Source organism: Balaenoptera acutorostrata, chromosome 1, assembly GCF_949987535.1.
Source record: "Balaenoptera acutorostrata chromosome 1, mBalAcu1.1, whole genome shotgun sequence".
NCBI lineage: Eukaryota > Metazoa > Chordata > Mammalia > Artiodactyla > Balaenopteridae > Balaenoptera > Balaenoptera acutorostrata.
This window is the reverse complement of record NC_080064.1, coordinates 42,126,709-42,151,038: the sequence shown is the minus strand read 5'-3', so window position 1 is coordinate 42,151,038 and position 24,330 is coordinate 42,126,709. Positions and strand designations below refer to the sequence as shown.

The following is a 24,330-nucleotide window of genomic DNA, read 5'->3' as shown; positions in this document are numbered from 1 at the left end:
TCCTAATGGCATTCCATATTTGCATTACACATTCCTGTGTACCATGGTGGTGGGGGTGCCCTTGTTTTAATTTGGCAGAAATTAATAAGTCTGAGCAGAGAGACACCACACATCGGGCTTAACATGGCATTGTCACCCCCTCTAATCTGTTAGGCAATACAGCCCTACCGCAGCTTCCAGTGTAGATGAGGAAAATAAACACATGCATATTTATGACTTTAAAAGATTTCTCTTTATCCAAGCGTGTCGCTTTCTTTTTATTCAGCATATCATCAGATCAATAATTAGTCCCCATACATTTTAATAACTGGAGTTTTCACTTATGATTGTTTTTTCATAATTTTGCATTTATGTTTGACAAGTTCAGGAACTTGTTCAGTTTGAAAAGGGAGGAAAAAAGTCAGGGATTTTTTTTCTTGTGCTGTGTGTCCCAAATCTAAAAAAGCAGAGGAGGTGTGAGCTGAGAGTGGCTCACCGAAATCTGGGGAGTCTCTTGTCCTGACTCTGTTCTGAGTGGTTCTAACCTCAAGGCTGTGTGTGTTGGAGTTGGGGGCAGGGATTGTATTCTTCATTATCCACTGTTTTTAGTTTTATAATTAGCAATAAGCTCCGTTCAGAAGGAGATCCACTGGGGAAGGTGTGGAGTGGTACTGCACGTGTAGAACTACAGCAAAGCTTATTCAAGAGGTGTCTCGGCTGCACACACTTCTAGCTTTGAGCTCCTATCTCTTAGGAAAGGCCATTGTCCCAGTGGTGGTTGGTGGGATGGACCTAATATCCACTGACACCTACTTTATGCCAGGTCCTTTCTGTATTGCCATTAAACCCATGATAAAGTTTTCTGCAGGTATTATTACCCCACTTTACAGAAGAGGAGACTGAGTTCCATAGAGGGTACATGAGTCACCCTGGGCCACACAGCTGAGAAGACTCTGAACCACAGTCTGCTTGACTCTGGTGGCTGTACTCCTTTTACCGTATATTGTCACTCCTCCCCTGGCAAGTGGCTCTTTTCCACTTTTCTGTTAAGATCCAGCCCATGAGTAAGTTCTTCCAGAGAACCTCCTCTGGCTGCTCAGGTGTCCTCTGTGGCCTCCACACTACTGTGCTTCCCTCTGTCATGGCGCTGGTCTCTGCTGTGGGCACGTATCTCAATGAACCATATATGCACCCATGTGTTGTGGACATCTGTCTACACTATGTCTCCCCCATTAGAAACTGGACTCCTCAGAGTAAGGACTATATCTTATTTACCTTTGTGTTTCCAAGGCTTGGAAAATAAGTATTTGTGGGAGAAAGAAAGGGAGGGAAGGACAGAGCAAGGTGGGGAAAGAACAATAATTATATTAAAATAAATTGAGCAGATTCTAGAGTTGCAGTCTTTCTCAGTGCACCATATTCAGGCTGAATGGAGGAACCTCATTTCTCTTTCCCCATCTTCATTTTATTTTTTATGAATGTGAAGGTTTATTTATTATTAAAGACATATGATTATTTTAAAATGAACTAGGTGCTCTGAGTAAGGCAAGGAAGGCTACAACTCGGTCTTTACTTTCCCAGACCTTATAATGGAGCTTGAGAGACACACACACAGGATATGTTAAATAAGTAAATAAGGGAGCTTATTAGGCAGGGTAAGAAGGAGTGGGAATGCACAGTTACTTAGCATCCGCAACTGGCCAGGAGCTCAGCTAGGTACTTCACATACATTATCTCCCTTAATCCTCACCCTTGTGCGGTGGGCATGACAGCCCCCATTTGATAAGCAAGGAGTCTGAGGCTAGGGTGGTGTAGGGGCTGAGTAAGTGATTAACAGAACTAGCTGGTCAGGAATGTGGACTCAGGTTTGTAAAATTTCCAAAGCTTGTTCTCAGTCAAGTTCCCAAATGAAGAGAGCAGTCAACCCAGAGTATGTGAGTGTCTAGGGGTAGTGGAGGCTGGGAGAAGATATTCTGTTGGCTTTTTTTTTTTTTTTTTTTTTTTAGTTTAATTTTTATTTATTTATTTATTTATGGCTGTGTTGGGTCTTCGTTTCTGTGCGAGGGCTTTCTCTAGTTGTGGCAAGTGGGGGCCACTCTTCATCGCGGTGCGCAGGCCTCTCATTATTGCGGCCTCTCTTGTTGCGGAGCACGGGCTCCAGACGCGCAGGCTCAGTAATTGTGGCTCATGGGCCTAGTTGCTCCGTGGCATGTGGGATCTTCCCAGACCAGGGCTCGAACCCGTGTCCCCTGCATTGGCAGGCAGATTCTCAACCACTGCGCCACCAGGGAAGTCCCCTGTTGGCTTCTCATCTCCTAGCCTGCTCAGCTGCCAGCCCCAAGGCACTCAGGCCCTGAGCCATCCTGATTCTGGTGGGATGCTTTGGGGCTCAGCCTCAGTAGTGGGTGGGTTCTAGAATTAGGCTCACAGACTGAGCCTAGCATGCTGGATACCTGCTGGGAGCCCTCTGACCTGCAACCTCCTTTCTTGGTGTTGGCCCAGTGGATGCTTGCCTCAGTTTCCCCGATGGATCTCCATTGTCTGCCAGAGGCCTCAGCTTAGCCTTCAGCCTGCTCGGCTGATACCTTGATTCTATATATAACTGGTTATTCATTCTGATTAAAGGGGTACTAAGAGCGATACCGTGTCAGCAGGTGTCTAGTCGAGAAGCAAACCCCTCTAGATATTTTAAGCAGAGAGACTTTGTTACAAAGCTATTGGACGGGCTGGAGAGTAAAAGGGGATTAAAGGGGATGATCCCCAGAAATCAGTTACTGAAAGGAAGGCATTACTGCTCCTCAGTCTGGAGAAGTAAAAGGGGGAGAGTGGAGGCTGCACCCCTGCCGACACTCACGGAGCCGATGTCAGTACAGCTCCTGGAATCCAAGAGTTCATACTCTCGCAGGGATGGAAGCTGAAAATGGCTTCAGTTTTCTTCCTGTCTTCTTATGGCTCATGTGTGCCTTCCAACTGCAGAACCAGACTGGAACCCAGCTGGCATGGAGGCTTGAAACATGTAGTTCTCAGGTTTCCAGCCCTAATGGTGCACAGAAGAGTATAGAACAGCAGGTGTAGGGCTGAAGACCAATGACAACATCCAGTGCAGGATGGAAAGAGTAAGGGCTTGGGAATCAGATAGCTTTGGGTTCAAATCCTGGCTCTGCATTAATGGGTCCTTGGGCAACTTACTTAACAACCTCTGACTTAGTTTTCTCATCTGTAAAAAGGGAATAATAATAATAATAATAATGATACCGTCCTTTTAGGGCTAGTGTGAGGCTTAAATAAGATTATACACATAAAGCACTTAACAGTCCTTGTCCGTAGTAAGTACTCTCTATAAGTGTTAGCTCTTGTCGGCAAGAGTGTTTCAGTTCACTTCCCTTCCATATGCACACAACCCTATGTTTCCTGAACTGCTTATCTCTGCTTCCTAAACATTACGAATCAGTGCCCAAGTTTACCACCCACGGGGGCTTTTAAAAACAGGCCAGGGGCTTCCCTGGTGGCGCAGTGGTTGAGAATCTGCCTGCTAATGCAGGGGACACGGGTTCGAGCCCTGGTCTGGGAAGATCCCACATGCCACGGAGCAGCTGGGCCCGTGAGCCACAATTGCTGAGCCTGCGCGTCTGGAGCCTGTGCCCCGCGACGGGAGGGGCCGCGATAGAGAAAGGCCCGCACACCGCGATGAAGAGCGGTCCCCGCACCGCGATGAAGAGTGGCCCCCGCTTGCCGCAACTGGAGAAAGCCCTCGCACGAACCGAAGACCCAACACAGCCAAAAGTAAAATAAATAAATAAATAAAATCAAGTAAAACTTTAAAAAAAAAAAAAAAACAGGCCAGGTCCTTGGAAGATATTGTACATTTGCGGAGAACCTTCCCATCTACGCTGCAATGAAGTGGGATCCTACCCAAAGTTGTGCTTTTCCTCACTCTCTTCACCTCAGTTTCCCTCTGTGATACCAAGAAAGTTAACAGGGGTTTAGCAAGAGTAGAAAGTGCCCATTATGTGCCCACATCTGTGACCTCCTTGACTGCCCCTGACGACCGGTACAGTAGGGATTATTGACTCCATTTCATAGAGATATTGTAGATTCAGGTGACCTACCTTCTGCTTGCCACCTACTCCTGCCTCCGAGGCCCCGTGGTAGGAGTTGGAGGGCTGGACTGCTTGGGTGGCGCTCAGCTCCTTTCAGCAAGTGTTTCCTGGGCGCCCACGGCTGGAGGGCACACAGCCCGGCAGCCACTGCCAAGCCCATCCCATCTGGAGTCAACTCACGAGACTCACGCGGCTAGGAGGGGGCTGGCAGCAGGAAGAGGACGGTGTGAGAAAAGAACATCTCATGCTCCCCTTGCCCACGCACGAGCCTCTCCTGGAGAAGTTGGATCCAGACACTTGATTCTGCTTTCTGGCTCTTCAAATGCAATACTGGGCTGGTTCCAATTCAATACCATTTTATGTGGGTTTGTCGAGCATCTGCACAGACGGGTCAGGCCCAGAGTCTACCCTGGAGGAGCTCAAAGTCTGGGGAGGCAGATGTGAAACAGGAATAAGACACTGTGTGGTCAGCTCGATGTCAAGGAGGCACAGGGCTTGTGGGAACACAGAACATGGGCTCCTAATTCTGCCTGGGGGGTCAGGCACAGCATCTCAGAAGCTGCGGCTTGAAGGAGACAGAGCATCTGGTTTGATAAAGGAGTTGGGGATGGTGTCCAGGCACAGAGATCAGAATATGCAAAAGCCATTTGGGGAGCTGAGAAGTGCTCAGGTGGCTGATGCATAGAGGGCAGAGGCAACTGAGGCAAATGCTGAGGCTGTGAGAGGATGGAAAGAGCTGGCTCATGAAGGGCATTGTGAGTTCTGTCTGCAAGCTTAGACTTCTTCCTGGGGACAGTGGAGCGCCACTGATGGGTTTTAAGCAGGGAAGTGACATGGCCAGATTCATGGTTCAGAAATAGCATTTTGGGGCCAGAGTGGAGCAAAGGACTGTCCAGTGGAAGACATGGAGGCCACGGAGTGGGGGGCTGCCGTGTCTGGGGAGAAATGGTGGTGGCCTGGATTGGGGCAGTAGAACAAGGCATGGAAAGAGGGGCAGGTTTGCCTGGGTGACACTGAGGAAGTAGAAGCAACCAATATAATAACCTTAACCATAACAGCAAACACACAGAGCTCTCACCATATGCCAAGCACCGCTCTAAGCACTTGACATATGACTCATTTAGTTCTCACAATAACCCAAAGAAACAGGCCCGGAGGGGTATATGTCATATTCCAGGTTATATGCCTAGTAAGTGGTGGCGACAGGATTCAAAGTCAGGCAGTCTGGCTCCAGAGTTCATGCTCTCAACCTCACACTCTACTGCCTCTTGAGATCGCCGTGCTTGGTGGCTGATTAAGTGTGGGACAAGGGAGGGTCCATGATGCCTCCTAGTCTCTATAGAAGCTCATGCTGTCCTGTGCCTTTAAGCAGAGCAAGGGCAAAGCTGGGGGAAAATAGAGAAGGAAACGCGGCTGGACTCCTCTGTGGATCCTGACCACCTAGACTCAGATCCCATTTTCTTTCTGGGCCCAGCTTTTTTTTTTAAATTAATTAATTAATTAATTAATTTTTATTTTTGGCTGTGTTGGGTCTTCGTTTCTGCTCGAGGGCTTTCTCTAGTTGTGGCAAGTGGGGGCCACTCTTCATCGTGGTGCGCGGGCCTCTCACCATCGCGGCCTCTCCTGTTGTGGAGCACAGGCTCCAGACGCGCAGGCTCAGTAGTTGTGGCTCACGGGCCCAGCCGCTCTGCGGCATGTGGGATCTTCCCAGACCAGGGCTCGAACCCGTGTCCCCTGCATTGGCAGGCAGATTCTCAACCACTGCGCCACCAGGGAAGCCCCCTGGGCCCAGCTTTTTGTCCTCCCTTTTTATATAGATTGAATATTTGTGTCACCCCAAGATTCATACTTTGAAAACTAACCCCCAGTGTGATGATATTTGGAGGTGGGGCCTTTGGGAAGTGATTAGATCATGAGGCAGAGCCCTCATGAATGAGCTTAGTGACCTTATAAAAGAGACCCCAGAGGGCTCCCTTGCCCCTTCCTCCATGTGAGGACACAGCAAGAAGATGACTCTCTATGAACCAGGAAGCAGGCTCTCACCAGACACCAGATCTGCCAGTGCCTTGATCTCAGACTTGTCAGCCTCCAGAACTGTGAGAAATAATTTTTTGTTGTTGTTGTTTAAGCTGCCCAGTCTGGTATTTTGTTATAGCAGCACAAACAGACTAAGATACCTTTCCTGGCATTCTGTGGGAGCCTTGGCATTGTTCAGGAGCATCAACTCCTGATGAACCCTGGGACTTCCTTTCCTCCCCAAGGGGTCCTGAGGGCACAGAGATGCTTCAGACATGGCCTGTGTCATTGACAGTCTTTCAGGGGACATCCCTGCTTCCTCTCTCCCACTCCCTAACATGTCCCATTCATTAGCATGTCCTCTAAACTATCTGTGGTGAAGGACCTTTTATTTTTCCATTTCTGCTATGTTTTGGACCAACACTCTTGTAAAATATAATAAAAACATCTCAGCAATATCAGATTGCTATAAAGGTTTCTAAGTCCCTACTCTCACCTTTCCCTTTTTGTACTTCTGTCATTACGGACTGGTTATAGCTCACGGACCAGCCCCAGTTCACAGACCACACTTTGCTGAGCACTGCTCAAGTCCGTTTCCAGTTCCACTACCACCACTCTGGACTAAGCGAGCGTTGTTACTTGCCTATTGCTGCAACAATCTCCTAAATGGTCTGCCCTCATGCATTCTGGTCCTCTCCAAGCCATCCTCCCCCTAATAACTAGATGGATTATTCTAGCGCATAAATCTGACCATGTCACGCCCTTGCTTAAACCTTCCTGGGACTTCCCACTGTCTTCAGCGTGGTTCATGATAGACGCATTCCCACTTCTTGCTTCTTATATAAATTCTCACTTTCCTCCTCATTCACACACACCAGGGTTCAAATCATACGAAACTGCTGCAGTTTTTGAAAATGAACGCATCCTCTCATGCCTCAGGACTTTCGTACAGGCTGTTCTCTCTACGTGGAATGTCTTTTACTAAAAAACCATTCATTCTTTTAACCGACACTTATGGGCCACTCACTCTAAGCTAAACATGTGAAGCACTGGGACTGCCAAGGTGAAGAAGATACAGCCCCCGTCCTTTAGGAGGCCGTGATCCAGTAGAGGGAGAGAGGCAAGTAGACTGACAGTGACTGCACAGTGGGGCAGCGCAGTGACAAAAGAAAGCACAGGGGCAGTGGGAGACCAGAGGAGGATCTTGCAACCCAGCCTGGGGTCAGGAAAGTCTGCCTGGAGTAGATAACACTTGGACAGATCACCAAGGAATCATTCGGAGTAGCCTGGCAATAGCAGAGGTGGGAGTGAGGAAAGGTGATCTGGGCTGAGGAACAGACTACGCAAAGGCTTGGTGGTACCAGGCAGGAAAGGGGATGGAGGAATGGCAAACGAAGTCTTCCTCATTGCCCAGCTGTTCATTGTCACGCCCTGTGCAAGGGACACAGCAGTGGTGCCAAATATCCCACACGTGAACACACACCTATGACTTAAATACACACAGATGTAAAAACATATATGGACAACCTCGCAAATATTATGCTAAGTGAAAGGAGCCAGACACAAAAAGTTATATGATTGTATTTATATGAAATATCAAGAATAGGTAAATCCATAGAGACAGAAAGCAGATTAGTGTTTGCCCGGGGCTGGGGGGAGGGGCACGTGGAGTGACTGCTTCATGAGTACAAGATTTCTTTTTGGGATGATGAAAATGTTTTGGAACTAGAATGGAGGCGATGATTGTACAACATTGTGAATGTATACTAAGTGCTGCTGAACTATACACTCAAATTGATTAATTTTATATTATGCAAATTTTACCTTGATTAAAAAAAAATATGTGGAAACCCACAGACATATTCACTCAACAAATAATTACCGAGTGGCTTCGGTGTGTCAGGCACTGTATGAAGCACAGTAGATTAGGGATAGTTCCTACCCTGAAGGTCCCACACAAGTAAGTCACACGGATATGAGCCCATACAGACAAAACCACAGGCCTCACGAAGAAATGTGGGCACATTCACTTAATGTTCATTTAACAAATATTTATTGAGTGCCTACCATGTGTCAAGCAATAGGCGGGGTGCTGGGCCTGAATGGGGAATGGATAGACATAATTACTGTCCTCATGGATTAAGGACACAAGCACACCTCTGTAGGCCTCACCTACAGAGGCACACCCAGACTGAAGTACACAAACACACACGTACCTAAACAAGGACGCAGCCAAAGTCCACCAGCCAAATACGTGTTGGGTGAAATAAATGAGCAATAACGCACAGACAGGCGAGCGTAACCCCATCTCCCCAACCTGTACACATCCCTCATGCAATCAATAGGAGTTCCATTAAGAGTCAGATTAAAACAGGCTCGGGATTTCAGAGCCTTCTCAGGAGAGGGGAATAAGCAGGCCTCAGTAGAAGGGCCTGGAGCATTAAGAAAAAAATCTCCAAGTCTCACTTAAGTGATTTTTGGCAGAAATCAAATTAACGGCGAGACTATGGACTGCTGACAAGGTGCTCCATCACGCTCTGCTGTGTGAATGTGTTTCTTACACATGTTGTTTTCATTAGCACTTCATTTGATAATGATAAATGGCATTTTCATTTGAAAGGAAAATATTAAAAAGTTCTGATTTGCAAGAGTGAGTTAGAATAAATGATATTATTATGTTCTGCCACTTGTGTGGCTCAGAGAAAAATAATAATAATGATAATAAAAAACCCCAACAGCTTTCCCTGCTGAAGAAACACAAGCATTTTATTTCTCCAGTGGGCCATTTGCTCGCCATCAAATCTGTCCTTGGCGCAGAACCTGCTGAAAGGCGATGGTTTAGAAGAGTGGGGGAGAAATGCTGGAGACATCAAAGGCCATCAGGAAAGGTAACCTTGGGAAGTCCTGGCCCCCCACAGGCTAGCAGGAGGAGCGATTACGCACTGGCTGAGCCTCTGCTGGGGCCTGGAATGCACTTTCTTGTCTTTGAGTCTGATTTCAGCATTTTCTCCTTCAGTTTGTAGAAATCTGGCCTCTTCTGGACCTACTTCAAGGACCCTGGGGTCATTCTGAGGGTTAATCAAGTCACTACCCTGCTTACAACCCACAAAGGGCTCCTATCACCTACAGGATAAAGTCCTAACTCTTTAGCTTGGCATCCAAGGCCCTCGGCTACCTTTTCCCTGCCCCCAGCCTCAACTCCCACATTCCCCCACGCTCCTCTTATGCTCCAGTTACAATGAACTCTGTACCATCCCCTGTACATGCTTTCTTTCCTACCCACATGCCACGAGGAACCCCTGGATGACTCCTTGGGTGAACTCCTACTCATTCCAAGAGCCAACTCAAGCATCTCCCTATGAGACCTTGTCTGAATCCTCTTCAGGAAGAGGCTTCACTCATCAGTTCCCAAGCCTCATTTTACATACTTTATCATGGGTGTGATTGCATGAAATGGCCTGGAGCAGATGAAGGGCTGCAGGTCATTGGCGTGGTGATGCAGAGGATGCGGGCAGGTGCAGAGAAAGAAGCACTGTGGCCGCAGTCGGGTCCAGCCTGTAGAGGGTCTGGTACCTTTAAAACCTCTTTGGCCTTGCCCACCTCAGGCTAACGAGTGTTCCCTTCTCTGGCTCTCACAGCACTCTGGGCTACCCCATCCTACGACCCATCACACCCAGTTGTCTGCGTCCACAACTCTGCCTTTTTCTTGCCCCTAGACCAGGAGCTTCTTTAGCACAGGGTCTGCTCTGTGTTCTCTTGGTGCCCTCAGGGCCTGGCTCAGGGTCTGCTCAAAGTGAGCATTTGTTAATCATATAAGTGGATGGTGGCCTCTCTAACAAGGGCATGTCACCTAAACCTAAACAGAAGTTGGGAAAGTTGAAGCCTGGGGAGAATTGTTGTTGTTTGGATGACTTTGTTCTTGGTATTTCTTCATAGCAATAATGTAACCTTTCTTTTCTTCAGAGGTGAATCAGAGTCAAATAAACTTGTTTGAAAACCCAGCACATCCTAGCGAGGTCGATGGCATTAGCATGCACTGGGAGATTTCCAATGTCTGGCATCAGTCCAGGCAATTGATGCATCTCCCTCCTGTCTCCTCTGCAGCAGTGGGAGCTTGGCATGAAGCGAGAGGGCTGAGAGTTTGCTGCCTCTGGTTGGAGTGAGAGCAGCTCAAGGTCAGTGACCATGGCAATAACGCAGGGCTTTGAGGCCATCTTTGGTCTTTCTTCCTAATCGTGCAACCATCTACCACCTCATTTGATGCCCTCCAAAAGCCCAGTTCAACTAACATGAAATGAGCTCCCACCAAGTGCCAAACACCCTACCGGGTACTATTGGCAGGAGAAGTCTGACTATTCCCATTTTAGAGATGAAGAGACTGAGGTGCAGAGAGAGGAAGGGTCTTGCCCAAGGTCACATATCCGGATAGTAGATGAAGTAGGACAGGAATCCAAGTCTGTCTTGCTTTTATCTAGGTTAAGGGTCTCCCTCTTCCAAGCATCCATAGGCATTCAGCCCTGGAATGGGTGCTGGCGGAGAGAAAGGGCTGAATGAGTTGGGGAAATAGGGACAGAGAGGAGAGTTTGTATCCTGGCTGACACGGAAGGTATCCATAGCCAGGCTCTACTTCTGCTCATCCCACATCTCAGCCTGTACTCCAGTCACACCTAAGCATTCTCTAAGCAGGCCCTGCCACCTTCTTTTTTTAATAAACTTTGGGTTTATTTATTTATTTTATTTATTTATTTATGGCTGTGTTGGGTCTTCGTTTCTGTGTGAGGGCTTTCTCTAGTTGTGGCAACCGGGGACCACTCTTCATCGCGGTGCGCGGGCCGCTCATTATCGCGGCCTCTCCCGTTGCGGAGCACAGGCTCCAGACGCGCAGGCTCAGTAGTTGTGGCTTACGGGCCCAGCTGCTCCGCGGCATGTGGGATCTTCCCAGACCAGGGCTCGAACCCGTGTCCCCTGCATTGGCAGGCAGAATCTCAACCACTACGCCACCAGGGAAGTCCCCTGCCACCTTCTTTACTCTATGTCTTTGCCTCCTGCCTGGCAAGCCCTTCTATCATCTTCACCTGTTAAAATCCCTAGCATCCTTTAGGATCCAGCTTATAGTCTACCTCCTCCAAGAAACCTGCCAGCTACACTTGGTTCCTTATCCCCACAGCACTATGAGCCATGTGGGGTCATGGATTTCTCTAATTCATTCTTGAATTATGCCTGACACATACATAGTAGATGCTCAGTAAACGTATACGTAGTGACAATCACCATAGCATGTTCATCATTATTAACATTGTAATACTTGTAAGATTTGTCTAGAATGGTGCTTCCCAGCCAACTTTGGGTCACTTTCTCCCTTGAAAATCTGCTACTGGGAGTCACAGACCCTCCTGCCACAAACACACAGAGAAGTCACATCTTATGCAGGAGTTGGATTCTAAAGACAGTCTGTGAGGCAAAAATCGTATGTAATCGAAATTACCCTTGCAAATCCTTTGAATTTCCTCTAAAGTCCAGAGTACATAGTCTATACAGCAGATAGTCGGTTTACATTTGGGAACCATGTTGCATGAAAAAGCCTTTCTTCTTCTTTTTAAAAATTTTTTTCTCATTAGTCATCCATTTTATACACATCAGTGTATACATGTCAATCCTAATCTCCCAATTCATCACACCACCACCCCCACCCTCGCCGTTTTCCCCCCTTGGTGTCCATACATTTTTTCTCTACTTCTGTGTCTCAATTTCTGCTCGGCAAACTGGTTCATCTGTACCATTTTCTAGGTTCCACATATATGCGTTAATATACGATATTTGTTTTTCTCTTTCTGACTTCGCTCTGTATGACAGTCTCTAGATCCATCCACGTCTCTACAAATGACCCAATTTCGTTCCTTTTTATGGCTGAGTAATATTCCATTGTATATATGTACCACTACTTCTTTATCCGTTCATCTGTCGATGGGCATTTAGGTTGCTTCCATGACCTGGCTATTGTAAATAGTGCTGCAATGAACATTGGGGTGCATGTGTCTTTTTGAATTATGGTTTTCTCTGGGTATATGCCCAGTAGTGGGATTGCTGGGTCATATGGTAATTCTATTTTTAGTTTTTTAAGGAACCTCCATACTGTTCTCCATAGTGGCTGTATCAATTTACATTCCCACCAATAGTGCAAGAGGGTTCCCTTTTCTCCACACCCTCTCCAGCATTTGCTGTTTTTAGATTTTCTGATGATGCCCATTCCAACTGGTGTGAGGTGATACCTCATTGTAGTTTTGATTTGCATTGCTCTAATAATTAGTGATGTTGAGCAGCTTTTCATGTGCTTCTTGGCCATCTGTATGTCTTCTTTGGAGAAATGTCTATTTAGGTCTTCTGCCCATTTTTGGATTGGGTTGTTTGTTTTTTTAATATTGAGCTGCATGAGCTATTTATATATTTTGGAGATTAATCCTTTGTCTGATGATTCACTTGCAAATATTTTCTCTCATTCTGAGGGTTGTCTTTTTGTCTTGTTTATGGTTTCCTTTGCTGTGCAAAAGCTTTTTAGTTTCATTAGGTTCCATTTGTTTATTTTTGTTTTTATTTCCATTACTCTAGGAGGTGGATCAAAAAATACCTTGCTGTGATTTATGTCAAAGAGTGTTCTTCCTATGTTTTCCTCAAAGAGTTTTATAGTACCCGGTGTTACATTTAGATCTCTAATCCATTTTGAGTTTATTTTTGTGTATTGTGTTAGGGAGTGTTCTAATTTCATTCTTTTACATGTAGCTGTCCAGTTTTCCCAGCATCACTTATTGAAGAGACTGTCTTTTCTCCATTGTATATCCTTTTCTCCATTGTATATCCTTGCCTCCTTTGTCATAGATTAGTTGACCATAGGTGTGTGGGTTTATCTCTGGGCATTCTATCCTGTTCCATTGATCTATATTTCTGTTTTTGTGCCAGTACCATATTGTCTTGATTACTGTAGCTTTGTAGTATAGTCTGAAGTTAAGGAGTCTGATTCCTCCGGCTCCGTTTTTTTCCCTCAAGACTGCTTTGGCTAGTTGGGGGTCTTTTGTGTCTCCATACACATTTTAAGACTTTTTGTTCTAGTTCTGTAAAAAATGCCATTGGTAATTGGATAGGGATTGCATTGAATCTGTAGATTGCTTTGGATAGTAGAGTCATTTTCACAATGTTGATTCTTCCAATTCAAGAACGTGGTATATCTCTCCATCTGTTGGTATCATCTTTGATTTCTTTCATCAGTGTCTTATAGTTTTCTGCATATAGGTCTTTTGTCTCCCTAGGTAGGTTTATTCCTAGGTATTTTATTCTTTTTGTTGCAGTGGTAAATGGGAGTGTTTCCTTAATTTCTCTTTCAGATTTTTCATCATTAGTGTATAGGAATGCAAGAGATTTCTGTGCCTTAATTTTGTATCCTGCAACTTCACCAAATTCATTGATTAGCTCTAGTAGTTTTCTGGTGGCATCTTTAGGATTCTCTATGTATAGCATCATGTCATCTGCAAACAGTGGCAGTTTTACTTCTTCTTTTCCAGTTTGGATTCATTTTATTTTTCATTTTATTCATTTTATTTCTTTTTTTTTCTCTAACTGCCGTGGCTAGGACTTCCAAAACTATGTTGAATAATAGTGGTGAGAGTGGACATCCTTGTCTTGTTCCTGATCTTAGGGGAAATGCTTTCAGTTTTTCAGTTTTTGAGAATGATGTTTGCTGTGGGTTTGTCGTATATGGCCTTTGTTATGTTGAGGTAGGTTCCCTCTATGTCCACTTTCTGTAGAGTTTTTATCATAAATGGGTTTTGAGTTTTGTCAAAAGCTTTTTCTGCATCTATTGAGATGATCATATGGTATTTATTCTTCAATTTGTTAATATGGTTTATCACATTGATTGATTTGCATATATTTAAGAATCCTTGCATCTCTGGGATAAATCCCACTTGATCATGGTGTATGATCCTTTTAATGTGTTGTTGGATTCTGTTTGCTAGTATTTTGTTGAGGATTTTTGCATCTATATTCATCAGTGATATTGGTCTCTAATTCTCTTCTTTTGTAGTATCTTTGTCTGGTTTTGGTATCAGGGTGATTGTGGCCACATAGAATGAGTTTGGGAGTTGTCCTTTCTCTGCAATTTTTTGGAAGAGTTGAGAAGGATGGGTGTTAGCTCTTCTCTAAATGTTTGCTGGAATTCACCTGTGAAGCCATCTGGTCCTGGACTTTTGTTTGTTGGAAGATTTTAAATCACAGTTTCAATTACATTACTTGTGATTGGTCTGTTCATATGTTTTATTTCTTCCTGGTTCAGTCTTGGAAGGTTATACCTTTCTAAGAATTTGTCCATTTCTTCCAGGTTGTCCATTTAATTGGCATAGAGTTGCTTGTAGTAGTCTCTTAGGATGCTTTGTATTTCTGCAGTGTGTGTTGTAACTTCTTTTTCATTTCTAATTTTATTGATTTGAGTCCTCTCCCTCTTTTTCTTGACGAGTCTGCTAATGGTTTATCAATTTTGTTTATCTTCTCATAGAACCAGCTTTTAGTTTTATTGATCGTTGCTATTGCTTTCTTTGTTTCTATTTCATTTATTTCTGCTCTGATCTTGATGATTTCTTTCCTTCTGGTAACTCTGGGTTTTGTTTGTTCTTCTTTCTCTAGTTCCTTTAGGTGTAACGTTAGATTGTTTACTTGAGATTTTTCTTGTTTCTTGAGGTAGGCTTGTATAGCTATAAACTTCCCTCTTAGAACTGCTTTTGCTGCATCCCATAGGTTTTGGATCATCGCATTTTCATTGTCATTTGTCTCTAGGTATTTTTCTATTTCCTCTTTGATTTCTTCAGTGCTCTCTTGGTTATTTAGTAACGTATTGTTTAGCCTCCATGTGTTTGTGTTTTTTACGTTTTTTTGCCTGTAATTGATTTCTAATCTCATAGCATTGTGATCAGAAAAGATGCTTGATATGATTTCAATTTTCTTAAATTTACTGAGGCTTGATTTGTGACCCAAGATGTGATCTATCCTGGAGAATGATCTGTGCGCACTTGAGAAGAAAGTGTAATCTGCTGTTTTTGGATGGAATGTCCTATAAATATCAATTAAATCTATCTGGTCTATTGTGTCATTTAAAGCTTGTGTTTCTTTATTAATTTTCTGTTTGGATGATCTGTCCATTGGTGTAAGTGAGGTGTTAAAGTCCCCCACTATTATTATGTTACTGTCGATTTCCTCTTTTATAGCTGTTAGCAGTTGCCTTATGTATTGAGGTGCTCCTATGTGGGGTGCATATATATTTATAATTGTTATATCTTCTTCTTGGATTGATCACTTGATCATTACATAGTGTCCTTCCTTGTCTCTTGTAACATTCTTTATTTTAAAGTCTATTTTATCTGATATGAGTATTGCTACTCCAGCTTCCTTTTGATTTCCATTTGCATGGAATATCTTTTTCCATCCCCTCACTTTCAATCTGTATGTGTCCCTAGGTCTGAAGTGGGTCTCTGGTAGACAGCATATATATGGGTCTTGTTTTTGTATCCATTCAGCAAGCTTGTATCTTTTGGTTAGAGCATTTAATCCATTCACGTGTAAGGTAATTATCGATATGTATGTTCCTATGACCATTTTCTTAATTGTTTTGGGTTTGTTTTTGTAGGTCCTTTTGTTCTCTTGTTTTTCCCACTTAGAGAAGTTCCTTTAGCATTTGTTGTAGAGCTGGTTTGGTGGTGCTGTATTCTCTTAGCTTTTGCCTGTCTGTAAAGCTTTTTTTTTTTTTAAGATTGATTGATTGATTGATTGATTGATTTCTATGTTGGGTCTTCGTTTCTGTGCTAGGGCTTTCTCTAGTTGCGGCAAGCGGGGGCCACTCTTCATCATGGTGCGTGGGCCTCTCACTATCGTGGCCTCTCTTGTTGTGGAGCACAGGCTCCAGACGCGCAGGCTCAGTAGTTGTGGCTCACAGGCCTAGTTGCTCTGTGGCATGTGGGATCTTCCTAGACCAGGGCTCGAATCCGTATCCCCTGCATTAGCAGGCAGATTCTCAACCACTGTGCCACCAGGGAAGCCCTGTAAAGCTTTTGATTTCTCCATCGAATCTGAATGAGATCCTTGCTGGGTAGAGCAATCTTGGTTGTAGGTTCTTCCCTTTCATCACTTTACGTATATCATGCCACTCCGTTCTGGCTCATAGAGTTTCTGCTGAGAAATCAGCTGTTAACCTTATAGGAGTTCCCTTGTATATTATTTGTCGTTTTTCCCTTGCTGGTTTCAGTAATTTTTCTCTGTCTTTAATTTTTGCCAGTTTGATTACTATGTGTCTCAATGTGTTTCTCATTGGGTTTATCCTGTATGGGATTCTCTGCTCTTTCTGGACTTGGATGGCTATTTCCTTTCCCATGTTAGGGAAGTTTTCGACTATAATCTCTTCAAATATTTTCTCGGGTCCTTTCTCTTTCTCTTCTCCTTCTAGGACCCCTATAATGTGAATGTTGTTGCATTTAATGTTGTCCCAGGGGTCTTTAAGCTGTCTTCATTTCATTCTTTTTTCTTTATTCTGTTTTGCAGCAGTGAATTCCACCATTCTGTCTTCCAGGTCACTTATCCGTTCTTCTGCCTCAGTTATTCTGCTATTGATTCCTTCTAGTGTATTTTTCATTTCAGTTATTGTATTGTTCATCTCTGTTTGTTTGTTCTTTAATTCTTCTAGATCTTTGTTAAACATTTCTTGCATCTTCTCGATCTTTGCCTCCATTCTTTTTCTGAGGTCCTGGATCATCTTCACTATCGTTATTCTGAATTCTTTTTCTGGAAGTTTGTCTATCTCCATTTCATGCAGTTGTTTTTCTGGGGTTTTATCTTGTTCCTTCATCTGGTACATAGCCCTCTGCCTTTTCATCTTGTCTATCTTTCTGTGATTGTGGTTTTTGTTCCACAGGCTGCAGGATTGTAGTTCTTCTTGCTTCTGCTGTCTGCCCTCTTGTGCAAGCTTTCTGATGGGAGGGACTGGTAGTGGGTAGAGCTGGGTGTTGTTCTGGTGGGCAGAGCTCAGTAAAACTTTAATACACTTGTCTGCTGATGGGTGGGGCTGGGTTCCCTCCCTGTTGGTTGTTTGGCCTGAGGTGACCCAGCACTGGAGCCTACCCGGCTCTTTGGTGGGGCTAATGGCAGACTCTGAGAGGGCTCACACCAAGGAGTACTTCCCAGAACTTCTGCTGCCAGTGTCCTTGTCCCCACGGTGAGCCACAGCCACCCCCGCCTCTGCAGGAGACCCTCCAACACTAGCAGGTAGGTCTGGTTCAGTCTCCTATGGGGTTACTGCTCCTTCCCCTGTGTACTGATGTGCATACTACTTTGTGTGTGCCCTCTAAGAGTGGAGTCTCTGTTTCCCTCAGTCCTGTCAAAATCCTGCCATCAAATCCCTCTAGCCTTCAAAGTCTGATTCTCTAGGAATTCCTCCTCCCGTTGCTGGACCCTAAGGTTGGGAAGCCTGACATGAGGCTCAGAACCTTCATGCCAGTGGGTGGACTTCTGTGGTATAAGTGTTCTCCAGTTTGTGAGTCACCCATCCAGCAGTTATGGGATTTGATTTTATTGTGGTTGCGCCCCTCCTACCGTCTCATTGTGGCTTCTCCTTTGTCTTTGGATGTGGGGTATCTTTTTTGGTGAGTTCCAGTGGTTTCCTGTTGATGATTGTTCAGCAGTTAGCTGTGATCCCGGTGCTCTCGCAAGAGGGAGTGAGCACACGTCCTTTTACTCCGCCATCTTGAACCAATCCTCAACTTCCAACTTCTTGTATCGTCATTTGGGGAAGGCAGAAGGGAGCTCAAAGCCTTTCTTTAAATAATAGAATCACCACCCACACACCAAGATGCTTATCTGTAGAAGAGGCATGAAGAAAGTCAGATTTTTTGCAGGATCAGCAGATCTCTGCCTGTACTTACAAATTTTGGCATCAACTTCAAGGGGTTCATGGACTTCAAAGCTTAGGCATGGACCTCAAGTTCAGAGCTTTTTGTATAGAGCTTTATTTTTTATTCGTTTATTTTTTAAATTTATTTTTTATTTTTGGTTGCATTGGGTCTTCGTTGCTGCGTGTGGGCTTTCTGTAGCTGTAGCGAGCAGGGGCTGCTCATCGTTGTGGAACACAGGCTCTAGGCACACGGGCTTCAATAGTTGTGACATGTGGGCTCAGTAGTTGTGCCTTGCAGGCTCTAGAGCGCAGGCTCAGTAGTTGTGGCCCATGGGCTTAGTTGCTCATGGCATGTGGGATCTTCCCAGACCAGGGATCGAACGTGTGTCCCCTGCATTGGCAGGCAGGTTCTTAACCACTGCACCACCAGGGAAGTCCCTGGTATAGAGCTTTAAAATATACAAAGTCTTTATCATGCAGTAGCCTATCTTAATCTTCAAAACTATCCTTTGAAATGGGTATCACTGATATTATTCCTACTTTATAGATGAGAAAATTGAGACTCAGGGAGGCAAAATGACTTTTAGTCCAAAGATCTGGCCTCTTGTCCAATGACTTTCCCTAAAGACTTCCCTACTCCACTGCCCTGATGGCCACATTGAAGGTTTGAATTAATCCTTCATCTACTTGTCAATGGAATAGGAGGCTGTGTGATCTTAGACTAGTTACCTAACCTCTCTGAAACTCAAAAGCTGTGTTTGCAAAATAAAGATAATAACACCCACTGAGTAGTGTCCTTGTAGGATTAAATGAGCCATTGGATGTGAAATTGCCTGGCAGGGTGCCTAGGATATTGCAGAGACTCCCTAAGGGTTAGCTTTTCTTCATCTCTCCTGGCATTCCTGGGAAATCAAATAGAGAAAAGGCTTCCTCTGCGCAGTGTCATCTCCCCTCCTGACCTCCAAAGGGCTTCAAAGACTTGGAGTCTTGGGCAAAACTGCTTAAAAATATGCAAATACATTTCCTTGTCTTTGAAATCTCTGGCTCCTCCACGCCATTTATTGAACACTGAGTAGAGAGCAGAGAAGCAGACACCAGGGGTCTGTTCAATCACAAATTTTGTGTGACTTTGGGCAGGTGTCTTCAATTCAAGAAATACTGATGGAAGCACAAATGCTTCATCTGGGCTTTGCAGGCCCTTCATGAACCTCTGCTTGAACCCTCCAATGGCTGCCCATTTCACTTAGAGTAAAAGCTCAAGTCTTACAGGGACCTATGGGGCCTACATCAGTCAGGGTCCAGCTGGGAAAACAACCCACACCAGGTAATTTACTAGAGATTGTTTAATACAGGGAGTTAGTTACGAGGGCATTAGAAGAGCTAAAAGGGCAACAAAGGGAAGGTGAGGCAACCCAGAGATTTGCAATTGCAGGGGAATGCAAATTCCCCTAGGGATGCGGGAATAAAGGGAGCCCAAGGGCTGGAGCTGCCCCACTGGAACCAGAACCAAGGTGGGCCTGTCTGGTGGGAGCTGGAGCCATGGGAAGCTGTGGCCCCTACTAGATATACCACTTGAAACGGAGAAGAGTGGGAGATATACTTGGCTTTTCTTCCCTCTCTCTCTAACCTCCTGCCAGTGTCTCCCACTGGCCAAACCTAGCCAGAAGCCAGAGAGCAAGGGAGAAGTACAGGGAAGGATGAATATGAGAGGAAACCAGCCATTGATGGCACACACCCTCAGGATATGGTACACCCCTCTCCAGCCCCCTATTATCTCTTTGAACTCATGTCCAAAATCTTACAATTCACTCCCTGTGCTCTAGCCACATGGGCCTCCTCAGTGTTCTTTGGACACACCGGACCTTTACATTTGCTGTTCCTTCTGTCTGTATTTTGTCCACTAGATATCCACTTGGCTCCCTTCCTTTTTCTATCACTTTCTAAGTGAGGGTTTTTCTGACTATTCTACTTAAGTTTCTAGCCCCCTCCCCACTGGCCCTCCTATCTCCTTCCTGCTTTATTCTTCTCTCTAGTTTTTATGACCATTTAACAGTCTTTGCAATTTACGTTTGTATGTATATATTTTTAATGTCCTCCTCTTCTTTCTAGAATGTAAGGTCCATGAGGGCAGAGATTTTTGTCTGCTTTGTTTACTGCTATATTTCCAGTGCCCAGAACAGAAAAGTGCCTGGAAAATACTCAATAAATATTTGTTAAGTAAACTAATGGATAACTCAAGATCCAAACTCCCCCTTTATTTTTATCCATTTGTTCCTGCAGTGAACTCTAGGATACGTGTGGGATACAGGTTGGAGAGGGGCATGTAAAGAGGCAGTCTGAACAATTAGGATGCCCTTCTGATTGCTGGGCCTTTATTTCCCCATCCATAAGGCAAAGGGGCTGAGCAGGAGACCTCAAGAGACCCTTCCAGCCTCACCATTCTACAAATCTAAGAGTATTTCCCTGGCAGAAATCCTTGGAAGATAAAATTAATCCTCTCCTTAATCAGCAGTTCCCATCTCTGCACGTGACTTGTCAGGGGAACTTTTCTCCGATGCTCACACGACACGAGAACTTGTCACATCTTCCATCTCCGGGAACATCCTCACCTGAAATTGAAAGGTAAATATTTCAGTTGTGAGTCTCTCTGTCATGACTCAAATAATTTTAAAATTGCTTAGATGTCTTTGCCTAACAATGTTCAGATTGTTCTAATGCAGGGGAAAACGGTAGTTTTAGACACAGTAATATTGATAGCAGCTAGTAATTTCCATGTATTTCTCACGGTTATTGGCGCTGTGAGGATTACCAGGCAGAATTTTTTACTTATTAGAAAGACATTCTATGTCGAGGCCCTAGCATGTTGCCTGGCAATAGAAGATGCTCACTAGGTGATGACTTTTGCGATCATTATTTTCATTGAGTTGGGTTAGAAAATAGCCATGCTTATTTCCAGGATGCTATTTAATGTCTGCAGGGATCTCAGCTCCAAGGGATTTTATCCCCAGCAGACCCCTTTAGAAACCAGGACAGGCCCACTGCAAGAGTAGCAGAAACTTTGTAGGGCAGAAAAGAATTAAAGGATTGAAAAGTATTGAGAAGAGTTTACGACTAGGGGGTCAGTGGAAAGACAGCCCAGGGTTGGCGCAATCCTTCTCTCATTCATTCGGCAGGTAGTCTCTGGTGCCTTCATGAAAATCAAACTCTGTCCGTGACCTCAAGCAGCTACCGATCTAGTCAGAAGGACAAGATAGCGTGCTGTAAATATCAGTTAATGGGCCTCAATGCAGTGCTAGGGGAAGGTACAGAGCATTTCTTTGAGTCTTTAGAACATCAAAGAAGGCTGTTTAAAACTATACATTGAGGGAATTCCCTGGCAGTCCAGTGGTTAAGACTTGTTGCTTTCACTGCTGTGAGCCCAGTTTCGATCCCTGGTTGGGGAACTAGGATCCCACAAGCTGTGTGGTGTGGCCAGAAAAAAAACCCAAAACCAACTATACATTGAATCAAGCACAAGTTTTGTTTTGCCACTTTCACTCACCAGTGCCAGCACAAAGGAAAAAGGAACTAATATAGTAAGCAATTATCACCATTTAAATGACTGTATTGTTTATTCATGTGGTCATTTTAATCATCTGTTTCCTTCTTGAAGCTAGATAATTTTATCTGCTTTGTTAACTGCTTTATCCCCAGCCTCTAGAATCATGTTGAGTGCATAGCAAATCTCCAATAAATATTTGTTGGCTGATGGACTAGACCAACCCCACTGCACAGAAGAAATAAAACTGGCCCCTGGTCAGGAGAGGAGGTGTAGCCAGATCCTGGAAGGCTTGAATGCCAGACCAAGCATCTTGACCCTGTGTTCTGAGGCCCTAGAGAGACACTGAAGGATTTTTTGCTGGAGTGAGGTCTTCTCAGACTCCTGTTCCAAGACCTCTTTCTTTCCAAGTTCCTTTTTTGTGTGTTGCTTGTTTTATTTGACTAGGCGAGTCTTACTTGGGAGTTCCCTAACAAAAGTCTTTCAGCGAGTGAAAGGGACCTAGTTATCTGTTCCTCCCTTTCCCAAATTCAAGCCCACGTTCTTCCTGTAGTTAAACCCAAACTCCAGCTAAATTAGGCAAACATTTTTAAATGGCAGCTCAAGAAGGATGTTTTAGTAATTGTGTGATGAAGATGTCAGATCTTTGTCATCTTATTGCAGCCTGAAGGACAGCTGGTAGGGAAGTTACTTTGAGAGATTTTAATAATGAGTCCAATTCTTGCTGTGTATAAGAATGATGACAGCTGGATGGCAGCTTCAGAGGATGGGTCAAACTTTGGATTTGTGTATCTGTGCTACTTGTCATGTATCAGCGTATTTTTTTTCTATTAACAAAACAGTTCATATTGACAAATATTTCTTAACCATCTACTAGGTTCCAGACACTGCCCTAGATGCTGGCGCCAGGGATTCAGTGTTCACAAGAAGCCATGTCCTTGCCATCAAGGATCTTTTAGTCTAGTAGGGAAGATTTAACACACGGTCATAAGATCAGCATAACAAAAATAGCTTTCTTATCTACTATGTGTGATTGACATACATTTTCTTATTTAACTCTCACAGCAACTCATTAAGGTTAATACTTTTATCTCTATTTTATTAGACAAGGAAACCAACCATTACAAAGTCAGTAAGTGACCCAGTCAGGATTTGAACTTAGGTCTGACCCCAAACCCATGCTCTTTCCACAGTGCCTGTGTCTTACCTTAGAGGAGAGTTAGTTTATATATGTGGGATGGGGCTGGGAGAAGGGCAGCTATGCAGCATGTCAGGGGTTCTTAGAAAAGACGAAGGAAGAGATGGAAACTGGCTAGGACAGGGAATGGGAAATTGAAAGGGATAGAAGTGTTGGTCTGCTATGGAGGTGGGCAAATCACCAAGTTCCAGGGGTCCTTCCATATGGCCAAGTTCTACCATGGCAGACTTCCTGACCCCTCCCGCTAGTTACACCTCACATTTCTGATTCTCTGCTTCTGATCTACCACTTCCATTCCCTCTGATCCCTGGGAGAGACCCCAGTGACAGTTCTGCTTCTGTCACCAGTGCCACCCCAGCACACATCTCCCACATACCTCATAGTGGGCAGGTTTCACTGCAGGTTTCAGCTGTTCCTTCCAGTGATAGGAGAGAAAGTGCCACTTGCAAATGGAAATGCTTTTCTTACCCAGTGTTTGCAGGAGTAATTCTGCTGTTGAAATTGCCTGGCCCTTGTTGGCCCAGAGTTTCTTCTTAGGCACTCCCTCCCTCCTCCATTCATTCAGCAAGCATTTACTGAGGCCAGTTCCATGACAGGCCTTTGCTGGGCTCTGTGGACACACAAGGGTATTAGACTTTGCTGCTCCCTCCAGGAGTTCACATTGCAGTGAGGAGACAGAATGACTCTAAGGCGTACGTGGTGGGCGGGGTGGAGGCCTCTTCCAGGGCCTAGAGTGAGGGAGGACCAGACCCTGAGCAGGTTCACTGCTGATGCGAGTGGGAATGCGGGTGGAGAGGGCCAGTGTGGAAGGAGCATCCCAGGCAGGGAAACCGTGTGTACAAAGGCATAGAATTCCCGGGGTCTCATAACACTTTGAGGGCTTTGGGGTTCCAGAGTGAAAGGGGCCAAGACAGGAGATGGATCTGGAGAGATAAGCAGGCGTGAGGTCACGGAGGGCCTTGAATACCAAGTGCGGTCATTGCTGGGGTCACCAAAATCTCTACGTGGTTCCTCTTCTTCCAGAGCACAGAGCTTGACTGCATCCCCAGCCTCTCCTGCAGTTAGAGTGGCTCCACAGAAACCTCAACATGTGATCCTCTTTCTCTTCCCCTGTCAGCTGACTAGATGCAGAGGAGTCCAGGGCCACAACATGGAAGGAGCTTGGGTCTACATATTTCCACTCAAAGGAGAGCTTCCTGCCCATCTGGAACACCCATTAGGACTTTGTGTGAATGAGAAGTAAACTTCCCTGTGTTAAGCTACTGGGTGGGTGAGCTTATCTGTTACAGTAGCTAGCAGATACCTTTACTCAGTGATCCTCAAATTCAGCATACACCTCAGTCACTAGCAGAGCTTGTCAAACACAGATTGATGGGCCCCACCCCAAATTTCCAATCTAATAGATGCTGAGATGGGGCCTGAACACTTGTATTTTTTATACAGTTTATCAGGTGATGCTGGCGTTGCTTGTATGGAGACCACACTTTAAGAATCACTGCCTTAACTCTTCTACCAGGTTCCGGGGTTTCACCCCAATGAGAGAGGAATAACCTGGGGTCTCCTGAGCGTAAAGGCACAG

General features: G+C 44.8%; 1 long non-coding RNA gene across 2 annotated transcripts in view; it reads left to right on the top strand.

The window, feature by feature from the left end:
• The window catches only part of LOC130705539 (uncharacterized), a 45,184-nt gene that overhangs the window by 8,432 nt on the left and 12,422 nt on the right, over window positions 1–24,330 (top strand). Inside the window, exon 2 of one of the 2 annotated variants that reach the window (XR_009005820.1) lies at window positions 20,528–20,637. This is a non-coding gene — a long non-coding RNA (uncharacterized LOC130705539). Of the gene's footprint in view, window positions 1–20,524; window positions 20,638–24,330 lie in introns of both variants that reach the window. The other variant, XR_009005819.1, reaches the window with a different exon arrangement.